The sequence below is a fragment of the Hemiscyllium ocellatum genome, chromosome 12, assembly GCF_020745735.1.
Source record: "Hemiscyllium ocellatum isolate sHemOce1 chromosome 12, sHemOce1.pat.X.cur, whole genome shotgun sequence".
Taxonomy (NCBI): domain Eukaryota; kingdom Metazoa; phylum Chordata; class Chondrichthyes; order Orectolobiformes; family Hemiscylliidae; genus Hemiscyllium; species Hemiscyllium ocellatum.
Window position 1 is genome coordinate 22,894,329 of NC_083412.1, and position 16,749 is coordinate 22,911,077.

A 16,749-nucleotide genomic window follows, 5' to 3' on the forward strand; every position below is an offset into this window, starting at 1 on the left:
GTGCCAACTGACAAGACAGGAAAGAAACAACAAAAAAAAAACAAACCTGTTCATTCCACACTGGGCAGAGGATATGCGTCTTTCATCCTTTTGCTCCTCTTATACTGGATTAATTATTTGAAGTGGGGGTTAAAGAGAAAAAGAGAGCAAGGTCCCCTTGGTTACCGCCGGAGTTATCAGTATCCAAGCTGCTTTTACCTGCGTGTGAGCGGCTTGACTTCAGCTCTAACCTTCCTCGCTTTTTCCGTTCCTCATTACTTCTTCCCGTCTCTCTTCGGCCCTCCTCAGTATTGTCTACTCTGGTTCTCTTCATCCTATGCAATCTGCATGTAGTACTGCTGCTGCTGTGTTTTTTTCGCTCCAGTCGAAAATGGCGCCGAAAACCGAGATTCGACTCAAATTCGTTAGTAGCGGGGGAGGGGTGGGGATGGTCCGCGGCATGATGGGTAATAGCAGCTCCTCGCGCTGACAGTTTGAAATTGGGCTCCAACGGCAGCGGCGCAAGTTGCCGCCGCCGCCACTCGGCCAACGGTTCTTCACATCACAAAACAAGCTCCGCCACCAGTTTACCTCCCTCCCTCCCTCTCTCCAACTTCTCACTGCGCTGACATTCATTCCAAATGACGAACACTTCTTCAAACCATTCCAGTCCGAACGATTCAGCAGTACACCAATTGCGCCGAGCTTTCACATTGAAATGTACCCAACTGGCCCACGTCTTTGCAGGTCTGTTGGCTTTTTTTTTGGTTTTAAAAAAAGGGCTCTATTATGTTCCTGATGAATATTTACAAGTACGCAGTCCTGATCTGTTTCGTATTCGCAATAAAGATTGGCGTCAATGAATTAGATTGGTGCGTTTAGATGGCCATTGACTAGTTCATTCCCCGATATTTCCTCCCTTCCGTGGAGGTTCTGTCAAACTTCCCGATGTTTAGTGTATCATTTAGGAAAGATCTCGAAGCTTGTACATGTGGCTCCACTTCTGCCTCCGTGTATTTGGTATGCATCTGGAGTTTGTGGGTGCCACTCAGCAATTGCGAAGATATGAAAAACATTGTTTGTAGTCATGGGAAACTTGGTAAAACTGAAGTATAAAAGTGAACTATTGGGATCTCCTGAATGATTCAGACTTGCAATCTTTTACTGTATCGACTAGGATGACCATCTGTAGCGAGGAAGCCCTACCAACCATCTGAATAGAGTGGCATCACTGAGGTAAGGCAAGAGATCAAGCAACTCATTAAGAGACGGGTAACCCTCAAAACAAATGTCTGACTGCAAATCTTGAAATGCTAATAATCTGAAAGGATGTAGGTTATTTGTTGCCAGTGGGCTAGAAGAAATGACTTCCAGTGTTTATATTGCCAGATTGCTGAAACCTTTTGAGCAAAGACCAGAGCTCCTAAATGTTTGCAGAAAGTGTTAGTTATTTCCTTGCCCACATTCATCTGGATAACGTGCACCATGGAACCTTGGATTATATAGAAAATTTAAAATCTGTTTAATTGAATTAGCCTATTTCAGTTGATGCTACTGCTCAATATTGGTAGTCTGAATAGGATTTATTCATTCAATGGGGTAAAAAAAAATCACCTTTTAAAAGTTCTACACCTATTCAAAGCATGAATAGAACTAAATTATCAGGATAAAGAACTTTTGACAATTCAGTTATTTGTGGTCCACTGGCTGAAGTACAAGCACCTATACCACCAGTGGGAGGCCATTGCACCAGAGAATTTCCTGCGAAATCTGATCACCGAAACAATTCTAGATTTAAAAATCAATTTCTCCACTAACCTTAATGAAAATTTAATTTTAGAGCCCTACTGTTGCTGTAGTTAAAAACATTTTTTATTTAGCCATTGTTTTCATAAATTGTCCACAACTCAGAGTGTTCAGACATTATTAGAGTGTTTGTGAAGTAGCACAAAGTGTGTTCATAGTTGATATTAATTTTCACTCTGAATCTAACGGAGAGGTAGAGTAGATCTGAAAATTCCAGTGGAGGTAGAAAATGCACAATTATTCAAATTGAGTATTCTTGCAGTTACTCATGATTAGTTATGACCTACACTTGCAGAAGATTGATGGAAGACACTTATTTTCTCTTCCCTCTGATAGTAATTGTTTGACACGCAAGGAATCGGAGGTTTATATTTGTTTCAGAGATACCAAAGGAACATAATATAGAAGTTTATCCTTTTTCTAATGTTGCAAAACAGCTTAGTTCAAATAGAGTAATAGTAAGGAAAAATTGGCTATAAACAGGACAATACAATATGAATGTGAGCAGCCCAAGTGGCTAAATCCTCCATTCTTCTACAAATGTTTATGTAACCCAGGACACATTTTGAGGATAAGTACTGGATTAAATTATACACAAACAATTTTTTTAAAAAAGTGCGGGTAGGGCATGGAATGAACTCCTTTTCTAAAGTTAATTTGTGGCAGATGATTGTGGGTAAATCATCAATGACAAATGTGCCCTCACAACTAAGTGATTGCTTTGGCAAGTCATTTTAAAAAATTGTTTGAAGTCAGTCAGCTTGGTCAATAAAGTAAAGAACAAGTTTAAAAATTATAATTTACTCCAACTGACAAAGTGCATTAAAACTATATAGCATGTTGACTTCACTGGTGAAAGATTTGCATTTTTTTTTCACACAAATGCATTCAAACCCTAACAATATTAGCAAGATTTTCTTTGCAGTCATCCACTTATGAAAATGGTTGGTGGGGGGAACAGTTGTGCAGATATACGGGAGAAGAGGTGGGTTGGACCGTAAGATTATAGAAGCAGAAGTAGGTCATTCAGTCCATCGAGTCTGCTCTGTCATTCATGACTGATCTCAATTCTCCAACTTCACTTTCCTACCTTTTCCCCCATAACTGTAGATTCAATTTCTTTTTAAAAACACTCAGCCCTAAATATATCTAGGGACTCAGTTGACAGCCTTCTGCAATAAAGAATTCCACAATTCACAAATACCCATCCCCTGACAAGAAATTCCTCACTTATTTTAAAATACATAAGCCCCTATTCTGAGATAATGCTCTCTGCTTTATAAACATCTCCACGAGGGCAAACAATTCTTCTGCATCTACCCTGTCAAGGGACCCGAGAATCTTGTGCATTCAATAAGGGTGCTTTGTTGTGGTTTTGTTTTCCATAAAGTACAGACTCAATCTATCCGATTTCAAGAAATCCCTCCACAACTGGCATCAGTCTAGAAAATCTTCCCTGGCCTGCCTCCAATGCCAGCATCTCTTAGAAAAAAAGGGGCCTAAAATTGTTCCGTATTCCAGCTGTAGTCTGACTAATGGGTTGTGTAGTTTCAGCAAAACCTCTCTGCTTTTATACTCCATTCCCTTTGAAATAAGGCCAACATTCCATTTGCCTTCCCAATAGTAGTTGAACTTGGATGCTAGCTTTGTGAGATTCATGGAAGAAGACTCCCAAATCCTTTGTTCTGTTGCATTCCTGCAGTCTTTCTCCATTTAAGTAATCTTCATCTTCCTACCAAAGTGCACCACTTCGTATTTTATTCCATTCGCCATGTTTTTGCCCACTTGTTTAACCTGTCTATAGCTGTCTGCAGACAGATATTATCTTTGGCGAAAAGGTGAGGACTGCAAATGCTGGAGATTAGAGTCAAGATTAGAGTGGTGCTGGAAAAGCACAGCAGGTCATGCAGCATCTAAGGAGCAGGAAAATCGACATTTGGGACAGATCCCTTCATTATCCTTACCAATTGTCTCAACTGCAAACCTGGTGATTGTATATGCACTTTCCTCATTCAAATAATTTGATTTATATAGTAAATAATTGTGGCCCCAATGCGGATCAGTGGCACACCACTAGTTAAGGACTGCCACCCCGAAAATGTCTCCTTTATCTCAAATCCATTACTTAGCCAGTCATCTAGCCATGCTACCTTCAACACCAGGCACCCTAATCTTCGTTTATTAAATAACTATGTGGCACCTTATTAAACGAGTTATGAAAATCCAAATATTATATCCACTGCTTCCTCTCTATCCAACCTGTTTGCTGTCTCCTCAAAGACTTTTAGTAAATTTGTCAGGCATGATTTCTTCATGAAGCTATGGTGAATCTGCTTAATCATGTTTTGGATTTCTAAATGCTCTGCTATTTCATCCTTTAACAGACTAACATTTTCCCAAAAATAGAAGTTAGTTATTCGCCAATTAGTTTATCTTATAAGAAAAAGTTTACATTTGCAGTTTTCCAATATTCTGGAATGTTTCCTGAATCTAAGGATTACTGGAAGATTACTATCAAGGTATTCACTATCTCTGTAGCTAGTTCCTTTAACATCCTAGAATGTACTACATCAGGTTTGGGGCTGATTGGTCTTTAGTCATAGTCATTTCCCAAGCACTGTCATCTAGTGATATTTGTTGTATATTTATTTTCTCTCCACCTTTTGCCCCTAGAACATTTAGTAATTTTGGAATGCTTTAGAGACTTGATGGGGTGTTCAATATCATGCAGGGTCTCAGCTAAATAAATGGAGAGAAACTATTTGTACTTTCAGATGGAAGAAGAATTCAAGGATGTAGATTTAAGATGATTGGTAAATGAATAAAAAGACTGCTTGAGGAAATGAGTCTTTTTGGGAAGAGAAAAAGAACACAGCAAATGGTTAGGGCCTAAGAATACATTGCATGTACAACGTCCACCAGTGGTTTCAAATGTGAAGCGAATAGGCTCTCAAGGAAACAAAATGGCATGGCTTCTAGAATGGTACATGGGAGTGGGACTGGTTGAGTCACATTTGCATAATAAAATCGGTATGGACAAAACTATTCTTTGACTCAAATGGTAGAAATATTCACATGCTAGTCAACAGACTAAGAGGTAACAATATAAAACTGACTGTAATCATTTTATGTGAACACGGTAGTTAATGCTACACATTCTTTGCAATTCCAGGGATTGTGTCCAGCTGCATTTATGTCCAGTGGAGCATCATGCTGGATTGTTAAAGTCCTAATCACCACTTTTCAGGACAGAAGTCAACAGGATTCAAAATGCTACACTTGACCCAATGTGAATTTGATAATTAAGTTGAAAGCTTGAGGTTAGTAGTTGTAAATTCCATTTATAAGCATATATTAAAAGTGTGTTATCATTGCTCTGAGGGAAGAGAGTTTCTACTTCAGGAAAACAGAACTAAGGAGAGTTAGTACTGTTTAATATTGACAATGGTGTCAGTATGGTTACAATTGGTTTCAGTAGAGAAGCAAGGTACAATTACACTCCTGCTTGTATTCTGTTGGTCACCATAGGAAAAAGCAGAGGTGTCAATTTGCAGGAAAGTTAGTAGTATAGGAGCACTATTAGGATGGTAATATACTTAAAGGGAACAGAAGGAAGAGCTTCTGAAGTGCATTCGGTAGCATTTTCTTTTGATCATTATGTTTTCAAGCCAACACAGATAGAAGCATTGCTAGATTTGAATCTGGGAAGTGAGGTGGGTCAAGAGATCAGGGCAATGTTTGGGGAACTGTGATCATAGTATTGTGGCTTGCTATTGAAAGGACAAGGAGCAACTGTAGTTTAAAGATATTCAGTTGGAAAAGGACCAATTTCATTGGGGTGAGATTGGACCTGGACAAGGTAAATTGAAATCAAATATTGCCAGGCACAGCTATAACAAACTGCATTGGAAATAAATTCTCAAAAACGGAGGAAATAGAAAGGAAAGACAACCAATGCCAAAACTCATTGTATGACAGGAGAAGCAGAAAATGACATGTATGACAGGTCTCAGGATGACACTAAGTGAGAAGCAGGCAGAATATTGGAAGTTCATGGGGGATATGAAAAAGAAACTAAGAAGAAACACAATAAAATGGAGCTATCAGAAAGGGGAATCCAAAAATCATCTGTGGCAATTTAAATAGTAAGAAGGAAGAAAAACGAGAGCCATGAGGTTTCTAAGGTTAGATAGAGACAAACGGTTTTCAATGGTAGAAGGATCAAGAACCAAAGAACAGCAATTGAAGAAAATAACAAACGCAACTCAAGAAACAATTAAAAAAAAATACAACCAAGTGGTTAGGATCTGAACTGCTCAGTGTGGTGGTAACTAATTTAATCATTGCTTTTAAAATAAAATTGATTAGTATCCAAAAGAGAAAATCTGCAAGGTTTAGGAAAAGGGAGGGAAATTGGGGCTGACAGAGTTGCTTTAGCAAATAGCCAGCAGACAGGATGGTTTGAAAGCTTGAGGGCTCCAGTCATTCTATGATTCTGACACTAAAGCTAGTCACTAACAACATGTAACTAGAACCATTAACATTAGTGAAATATCTGAAGCTCTTTACAGAAAGAATAATAAACAAACCTGGAGCCAGAAGGAAATATTAAGGCCAATGACTAAAGTCTCTGTTAGTAGCAAGGCTTAAGGTACATCTTAAAAAGCAGTGGCTTCCAGAATTTTGGGCCTTGGAAGCTGAAGATGTTGTCGCCAATTGAACAACTCTCATATCTCAAGTTGTAAGGTTCAAGGAATTTACTGAGACTTGAAGGATTGAGATGAGGGAGTGATTTCAGGGGGGGAAAAAAAATAGCATTTTGTTAGTAAAAGGCATTGCTCAGGGGGAACTAATCTAGGTCAGTGAACACAAGGTATGGGTTAGAACATGAATAGCAGAACTTTAAAGTGACGAGATTAGACGGTAGAATTGAATCCTATACAGAACTGTTTGTTAGAGTTCTTTGATGAAGTGACCAGGAAGGTTGACAATGGCAGGACATTAGTGCTAGTCTGTAAGGATTTCAGTAAGGCCTTTGATAATGTTTCATAGTAGACTGCTCTGGAAGGTTAGACTACAGAATCCAGGAGGAGCTGGCAAATTGGATACACAATTCACTTGATCATAGGAAGCAGAGAGTAGTAGTGGAAGGATGTTTGTTGGACTAGAGGCCTGTGACTAGTGAAGTGTCTCAGGGTTTGGTGCGGGCCCATTACGGTTTGTTATGATTTGGATGAGAATGTACAAGGTATGATTAAAAAGTTTGCAGATACCACTAAAATAGGAGATATTATGGGACAGTGAGGAAGATTGTCAGAAATTGCAGCAGGACATTGATCAGCTGGGGAAGTGGGCCAAGAAATAGAAAATGGAGATTAATATAGATCGGTGCGAGGTCTTGCATTTTGGAAAGTCAAATCAAGTTAAGAGTTCCATGGTGAATGGTAGGACCTTAAGGAGTGCAGTGGAACAGAGGGACCTTGGTGTTCAGGTTCACAGTTCTGGAAGTAGAGTCACAGGTAGACAGGGAGTGAAGGAGGCTTTTGGCACACTGACCTTCAGGCAGGGAGTTGGGAAGTTATGTTGCAATTGTACAAGTCTTGGTGGGGTCACACTTGGGAGTATTGCATTCAGTTTTGGTCACCTTGCTATAGGAAGGTTATTAAACTGGAAGGAGTGCAGAAGAAATTTACAAGGATGTTGCCAGGACTTAAGGATTTAAGATATAGGGAGAGGTCAGACAATCTAGGACTTTCTTCAGAGCGTAGAAAACAGAGAAGGGGATCTTATAGAAGTGTTTAAAATAATGAGAGGCATGGATAGGGTGAATGCACTCAGTCTTTTTCCCAGGGTTGGGGAATCAAGTACTAGAGGATGTCTGTTTAAGGTTAGAAGGGAAAGAATAAAAGGGAACCTGAAGGGCAACTTTTTTTTAAAAAAGAAAAAACAGCATGACATGCATGTGGAATGAGCTGCCAGCAGAAGTGGTTGAGGCAGGTATACTAACAACATTTAAAAGGCATTTGGACAAAAACATGGATAGGAAAGGTTTAGAAGGATATGGGCCAAGTGCAGGAAAATGGGGTTAGCTGATGGACATTTTGGTTTGCATGGACCAGTTTGAACCAAAGGGCTGGTCTCCATGCTATAGGACTTTGACTTCATTCATAACTGCTTTGGAGTGCAGTTTTCTGAATTAGAAAAATGGCCATGCTTTGAAAGAAGCTAGTGTGTTCAAAATATAAATGTAGACATGCAGAGAAAGAATTGCCATCATTATCACACAAGACAAAATTTATGACATTGAAAGCTATTTCAGTGTTGTGGCAGGGGTAGAAACTTGAGAGATTCAGAGTTCTAGGATAAATGGGCATGAATTTGAGATGACAGCATGTTTGAGGGCTTTGGAGAGGAAAGGGAGATTGGGAACAGGTTCATTAGTTAGCAAGCTCAGCTATGTCAAAGGTTACCCAGAGTAGACTGCCAATAAACAGCAGTTAGATGGTGGCATTTGAAAGCAGACAGCATGTTCATATAGCAGGATAGGGAATATCAAAAACTTTGTGAATTGCTTATAAAATTTCAAGTTTTATACTTACAGAAACATGATGAGTGTTTTTAAAAGGAATACATGAGAAAAACAGCAGCTGTTCAACCAGTTCTTGTTAAGTTACAAAAAGTGTCTTTACTCCAGCCATACAGTGCTATCAGATTTTTTTTAATCAACTTGTTTAGACATGTTATAACATTTTTGAAGCAGGTGGAACTTGAAAGCAGACTATCTGGCCCCAGAGCTAGGTATAGTATCACGGTACCATAAGACCCTCAAAAACTTAATGCCTCTGGCATTCTCAGATGGTCTCCCATCCAAAAGTATTAACCAATCCAGAGTCTGGTTAACTTCAAAAAAATTCAGACCAAATAAAGTGTTTTCAAACTAGTATGGCAATAGTCAGTGCTATTGAAGTTATTTTTAATGAACTTGTTTTGACATGTTATGACACTTTCAGGACTTGAACCTGGACCTCCTTGTCCAGAGGTAGGAACACTACTACAAGATTCCAAATATTGCATTTTGCCACAATGGGAACAAACCAGGGACCTTGAGAACTTCAGTATAACAGTCTCCCAACTGAAATACTGATCTTAGTGCTACTATACGTTGGTTTAATTGAAATGTTAAGCAATTAATGAGGAAGGAAAGAGGAGGGTGGAAGTGTGAGTGCACTCAATGGCAAATAGCTGAAGTTCCTCTTTATCACAAAAGAAACAATAGGTAAAATATTGCACCTACTGAAAGTCTGAAGAATGCTGGAGAAACTCAACAAGTCTGGCCACATCTCTACCGTGAGAAACAGAGTTTGCATTTAGTTCAGAATAGCTCTTCTTCAGAATGCTGGAGTGTCTTACTGGATTCGAAAAAATAACTTTTTCTTTCCACAAATGCCAGATCTGCTATGTTTCTCCAGCATTCCGTTTGTCACAAAAATGTTTTATACAGTAAAGGGTTTCACCCCTTTCAGTCTTTTGCAGTGACCTTCAAGGCTTTATATAGAGTTTTGCAAATGAGTTGCAAGGATGCACAAACTCACTACAACTCATTCTTTGCCTTGAAATAAAGCAAAAATGAGAAGAGCTCATGTAACTATGTAAAATACAATGAATAGAAAAGGTAAATTTGCAGCTTAGGTTAACACATGGCTTCAGGTCAAGGAAGCAAATATAAAGTGGCAAAATGCAAGTTGGTGATTAATATTAGGATATACTTTCTCTTGCTTGACAGAGTCAATATCTGGATATTCAGAACGCAGTGATGGAGACAAAGTGATGCAATTGTTCTAGCCTGACAGCAGTGTAGTAGATTTCTATATTTACACAAGCTGTATGACCATCCTTGTCTTTTGAGATTTGTGCTTTGTTATCAAACAAGGGATGTAGACAGGAATGAGTTTACTGTTGACAATTGTAATGGAACAGCCTTGACTTACCATAAATGTAAATTGGATATCAAACATTAAAACTATGTATTGTCTTAGCTTTACTCCTGTGATAGTATGAATATACTATTCCAAAACATCTTTTGAAAAATAAACCTATACTTATGAATTAATATTTACTCTTTGGATAGCTTTAACTCCAGAACTAAGAAAAGCAGAGGCTGTGAAGAAAATGAACTTTTTTCTGCTTGTCTGCAGCTTTTTACAGTACACCACAACATTCTCCTCTAACACATGGTCATCCAGCTGGGTAGGATTGCATACCTATTTCCAGTCAATCACAAGAAATAGCTTTATCTTCTTGATCTGCACCATTATTCCCTGTTGCCAAAGAATCTAAGCTCGGATCCCTCTATCCATATTTTGGCTCTTAGCAGCAAAAAGCATGAGCATTTAAGATGTTGAAAAACAACCGTGTCATCATTACCTCCTTGGAACCCTCTGACTCCAAGCTCCAGGAGAACTTAACCAACACCTAGTACTAGAAAAGCAGAATCTTCCAATGAAATACTGGGAAGACCAAAAGAGGAAAAAGATTGTTTGCAACTATGACGTTATATCTGAATCAGATGAACTCCCACCGCACATCCATTCCATCTCTAACTTTGCCCATTTCCTATCCAACGTTGCACAACTTTTCCCCACCTTCACTATCTACTGCAGAAACTCTCATCCACGTTTTAGTTACCTCAACTATTCTGAAAAAAGAAAAAGGAGTACAGAAATAGACCACTCAGTTCCTCAAGCTTGTTCTGCCATTCAATAAGGCAATGGCTGATCCAATCACTTTACAATCCCATCTACCTCAGTAACCTTTCACGCTTGCTTATTTAGAATCAGCCTTCCTGAGGCTTAATAATGTTTCAAAAGAGTTTGCTTTCACTTTTGAGGGAGAGAGTTGCAAAGACTCTCAATCCTGAGAGAAACAAGAAATTTCTATCTGTCTTAAATGGGGGACCTCGGTTGTAGATTTTTCAATAAAAAGGAAAAATTTTCTACAAACACACTATCAAGACCCCTCAGAATCTTATATTTCGAATCAAATCATCTCTCGTTTTTTAAGATAAGATTAGAATACCTACAGTATGGAAACAGGCCCTTTGGCCCAACAAGTCCACACTGACCCACCGAAGAGTGACCCACCCAGACCCATTCCCCGTATTTAACCCCTGACAAATGCACCTCACTATGGGCAATTTAGCCTGGCCAATTCACCTAACCTGCACATTTTTGGATTGTGGGAGGAAACCCACGCAGACACAGGGAGAATGTGCAAACTCCACATAGACAGTCGCCCGAGGCTGGAATTGAACCTGGGACCCTGCTGCTGAGGCAGCATGTTAACTATTGAGCCACCATGCCATCCCCATTTTACAAACTCTAGTGGATACAAGCCTGGGTTGTCCAATCTTCTTCACAAGACGGCCCATCCAAACCAGACATTAGTTGAGTGAAGGTTCACTGGACTGCTTCCAACACATTTACATCCTTCTGTAGCTCATTAGACTAAACTATACGCTGTCCTCCTGATATAGTCCCACTAATGCCTTGTATAGCTGAAGCACAAACATTTCACATTCTATTAACAGTCAAGTCAAACTCTGCAGTCTAAGCCCTAATTTCCATTCACCTAAAGCCCTTGTACTTACTGATCAACACAGATTCGTGGACAAAAGAAATTTCAAACCCAGGATTTTTCTGTGGACGTGCCTCTTCTTAATTCTGTGATCGCCTCTGAAACCCTTCTATGCTTCACAAATTTTGGTAATCCAAATTTTAAATTATTCCATCATTTGATCAGGTCTTCAGGTGTCAAAAATCTAATCATCTGAATTCCTGAACTAAACCTCTGCTTCTCTTCCCCTTTTCAACTCAAAGACTTCTTCATTTTTAACTCTGACCTAGCAAATGGTCATGGAGTAACATTAGGAGATATTGGGGGTCAGTGTGAAAGTTTGTTTGTGGAATACTCCTGTGAAGCATTCTGGGACCTTACTGCATTAATGCAAAGAGGTTCTTCAATGCAGCCCATGATCAATGATAGCTGTGTTCCAATTCTATGTAGTTGGAAAACAAATTCTAATCGCTAGTATATGTTCATTAATATTTGAGCAAACTGTACCAGTGCTCAGATAACCGTTTCAATGAATCCTTTCACGTTTGGAACGAATTCGAAGTCTCTGTTCGGAGAAGTGTTCTGTTTTGATCAGGCCAATAGAAGAGGGGGGGATTCAATTTCACCAGAACGATCAACAGTGGTTCCGCTTTTAGATAGGAAGAAATTTCGTAGTTAATTGGAAACAAATATTGTATTGTTAATATTAAGATTGCTGGTGCTAAAGTATAACCATAGGAATTTTCAAACATTAACTGTCCAGATTGTTGAATTTTTCCTGGTAGCTAAAATGGTGCATGATACAGAAATACGCCCTTAAAATGCAAACAAACAAGATTGCGGAAAACGAACCGCTCACAAAAAGTGCCTCTAAATATGTCGTACCGACAACAACTTTTTACTGGTCTGTTTCAACAGGATAATTGTAGTAACCTGTAAGACAAAATGTATTTCTAAACCAGACTGCACGAGACTTATTTTCTTTTCTTAAAAGCACTGTATTTTGCATTTGCTGTACCAAACTTCCACCAGAATAAACATTATGGACCTGCTCCTCAATCGTGCTTTGAGCTGCAGTCGTTTAACCACGGTGCAATTTGTAATATTTACACTTACAGCACCAATTTTTAAAGAACTACATTAGGTTATTTGTAAATATTGTTTTTCCTAACTTTTAAAATAAAAATCCAACCCATCGTCAAGTAGTCCGATGATAATACGAACTTGGTTTGTAGCGATACTTTCCGTTTATTTCATCCACACGCAGGCCTACTTGCCCAAGTTCTACTTTGAATCGGTCATTATAAAACATAACATCCACCCTCTTCCAGTCTTAGTATTGTAAATGGCTTATTGTTTGCAACAAAGTACTCCGCGAAAGCGGATGTCCCACCCTCATGGCCACGCTGAACATTGATGATTGGGTCGGTGACGGCATCACTGTCCTAATTTGGAACTTTCCCGGTTCTAAATTGACTATTGTATGGAAGTTCGGTCTGTCAATCTCCTTACGCAGAGTACCTCTGTGTATCAATGTAAATACGGTAGTATTATTGCTTCTCTACAATGTTGCCAGATTGCTTTATGTTACCTTAGCTAAGGTGTGCTGTGCTTACACATGCTGCATTATCCGGCGATGTTAATTTAATAACAGAGGTAAACGGAGAGCAGTCGTACGCTTATTCTCTTTTCCTTTATGTTTTAACCCGACTTCAAAAAAACATAAATAAACAACGTATCACGTTTCTCCAGTAATTACGGACATTCTAACATCAGTTCCACAGTTTAGCTCGATAGTAATATGCGGATTAAGAGTGGACAAATTAGCTACATGAAAAATCGACATAAACAAACCGGAGTATTACGTGCGAATGTCATTTTGTAGTAAAGAATTTTGTATCAGCTGTTTTAAAATTAAAGCTTGTAATTGCGTCATTCCGTCGTTAGGCACAATTACTACAATCAAGTTGATGCCCAAAAGGGTACGATTTAATATACTCCAAACATGCACTGTTTAGGAATACGCTTCATACTCATCACATAAGTTGAACGCTCCACAACTAGTCTGTTTTGTACCTAAGTAATCTTTCAAGTACTGGACAAAGGAAACAACAGTCTTTGATAAAATTCACACAGGTACATGACTAAATACTTCCTGAGTTTTAATAGAAGAAAACAATGTGAGACACTTACTGACTCGCGAACATCTCATGTAATCCAAGTCTTAGAATGTGTACTCTTTAAAATAAAAAAAATCTTCGCAAAAATATCAACGCTTATGTTTTCCCAACGTCAACATTTACCCTTTTATGCAGTTTCAGCAAGCTTCAAGGAAGTTGTCCTTTTGTTCTACTATTTATAGATTGCGTCAACATTGCGAAAAGGGTAGGCGGAGCGGTCCCTGCAAGAAAGCGCACAACACACGCGACCTGCCATCCAGTTGTAGTAAACCAGCGGGTCAAATTATCCCACGTGTTTGTGATAAGCTTTCTAAAAGAAATCTATATCGCACTGTAGAAGAGGCAAGGTTGCAAGTAACATTTTTGCTATAAGGTCATATTGTTGTCGTTACGGTTACTGTATTTTGAAAAAAAATGTAGTCACACACGCACCAGGTTATAGTTCAACAGGTTTATTTGAAAACACATGTGTGCAGTACTGTTCCTTCATCAGATGAAGTCACTGTTGTCAGGCAAATCCATATCATTTTTAAAATGTGTATCTATATTTACATATACGTGACCATTTCGTGGAAAGGACTCAGTCAGTTCAAATGCTCAATCGAAATCAGCAAACTTGCAAGATGTAACAGATGCTATTGTTTTAAATCAGCTATTATTAATGTTAATTTGTGACAGTTGTCATTGGTTAACAAGATTATCAGAGATAACAAACACTGTTTAATAGTTTTAGTACCAAAATATCACTGTTGAATTTAAATATGTAGTGACATTTTAAAAATTATAATTTCTCCCTATAATTTGGTGTAAAACAAACTGAGTTATGAGTATTGAAAAATGTGGTGCTGGAAAAACACAGCAGGCCAGGCAGCATCGGAGGAGCAGGAGAATCGACGTTTCAGGCATAAGCTCGAAGAAGGGCTTCTGCCCGAAACGTCGATTCTCCTGCTGCTCGGATGCTGCCTGGCCTGCTGTGTTTTCCCAGCACCACATTTTTCAACTCTGGTCTCCAGCATCTGCAGTCCTCACTTTCCCCTGAGTTATGAGTATGTGTTGTTGGCAAATAATCTACATGATGCAATGCAACTTTCCTATCCTGTCAAATAATTTAGTAATGACAGTCAGCTTTTACTTATTGACTTTCATATAAGAGAAGAAAATTGTAATAAATTGCTTGGCTTTGCATTGATGACAGTCATAACTTAGTGTCATAGTTGTCTAAAGCACAGAAGGTACATGCTTAATAGATTTAATAAGGCAGAGGGTTTTCCGGGTTTTTGTCTTTGTGATTGTGTTGATGTGCACTATGAGATTTGGGCATGACATGACAATTATATTTATTAATTTACAAATATAGTATTTAAGATTGTTTGGGAATATTGAATTACTAATCCTTAACTACCAGCAGGGAAGACTGCTAAATAAAAACAATTCTTTTAAATTCATAATGTATTTAATATAACCACCAACAGAGCTGATTATTTAAGCTTTAGGACTGCTTGGGACTCTGACATCACCTGCTGGATGTTGCTGTAGAATGTTAGCTCCTTATAAACATGAAAGGAGAAAAACAGATTTAACAATGTCAGGTGCCTTTTACACAGACAAACTTAACAATATTTAGCACAAAGTTTTGCATGAAGATTACATTTAAAAAAAACATTCTGAAGCCCACAAGATGCAAATTTAAATAAAACGCTGCAGGTGAGCATTACACAATCAATGCAGTGTCATACACATCATCACTACACACCATAGCACTGCAACATCATGTGTCCAAATGCTGACACTCAGGGGAAACAGTAGCAATTAACACAAGAATGCACTGAGAACATAGAAATGTGTGCTGGCAGCTGCTTTCTAATCCCTTGAATAGTAGATAGGCAGGGGGCTGGAAGAACACAGCAAGCCAGGCAGCATTAGGAGGTGCAGAAATCAATGTTTTAGATATAAGCCTTCTTCAGGATTGGGGATGGATGTGAGGGGAGCTGCAGATAAAGTGGGAGGTGTGAGGCAGGGTGGTGAAGTGGGGATAGCTGAAGATCGAGAGGGTATGACCTGGTTGGTCAATGGGATGGATGGATCCGGTTGGTCGCAGGGAGCAGTGGAAGGCAGGAGAAGGAATGGGAAGGGAGTCAGGGGATGGGGAGGGAGCTTATTTGAAATTGGATAACTCAATGTTGTCCTCCAGGCTGTCGGGTGCTCAGGTGGAAGCTAAGGTTTTGTTCCTCCAATAGGAGCAGTGGTTTGTTTTGGCAATGGAGGAGGCCAAGGATGGTCATGTTGGAAAGGGGGTCATTGAGGGAATTGAAATGGGCAGTGACTGGGAGATCCGGTCGACCACTGTGGACCGTTTCCTAAGTTTACGTTCTGTCTCTCTGCTGTAGAAAAGACCACATAGGGAACACCTGATGCAGTAAACTAGGTTGGAAGAGAGGCAGATGAATGGTCGTTACATCCGAAACGTCGACTTCTGCACCTCCTGATGCTGTCTGTCTACTTTGGATTCCAGCATCTGCAGTTTTTTTTGTTTCTAATCCCTTGAGCCAATTTTTATTGTAAAGGGAGTAATTTGCAACGAGGATTGCTGATATACATAGAATTTACAATCACACATCCTTTTAGTATATTGGAACACCCCAAGGTACTTCACAAGACAATACAATAAATTAAGAAGCCAAGCCAAGCCAAGAGATAAAAAGAGGTAGATTTTAGTAAGTGCTTTAAAGGAGGAAAGTGAGAGGTGGAGAGGCAAATGAGGCAATTCCAGAACTTAGAACCTAGCCTTCTGAAAGCATTGACCAATGTTGAAGCAATTATAACAGAGAATGCACAAACATGAGTGCAGTTAACATGTAATGTTGTAATATTGGGGGAGATTACAGAGATGAGGGAAGGTGTTGACAGTGCTGTTGGGAAGGAGGGAATTGAAAACAAGGATAAGACTGGGAACTAATGTCGGTCAGCAGGTACAGGGATTAGGGGTAAGTGACTAACTTTGGGGTAAGTAACAATCAGTCAAGGTCAGTGGGTAGAATGTGGGAATCCAGCTAGAAGAGTGATTGAATAATCAAGATGAGAAGTCACAAAGGTAACGATGAAGGTTTTTGCAAATCAGCTGACAGTGTGAAGCCAAACATGTTATAGAAGTAAGAACAAAGTACTGTGGAAT

The 16,749-nt window shown here is 39.1% G+C and overlaps 1 long non-coding RNA gene across 2 annotated transcripts in view; it reads left to right on the top strand.

The window, feature by feature from the left end:
- Positions 1–496: 496 nt before the first annotated feature.
- Positions 497–16,749, top strand: part of LOC132820692 (uncharacterized) — a 56,520-nt gene continuing 40,267 nt past the window's right edge. For both annotated transcript variants that reach the window (XR_009645229.1, XR_009645230.1), the window contains exons 1-3: positions 497–726; positions 1,157–1,215; positions 4,958–5,105. This is a non-coding gene — a long non-coding RNA (uncharacterized LOC132820692). The remainder of the gene's footprint in view (positions 727–1,156; positions 1,216–4,957; positions 5,106–16,749) is intronic.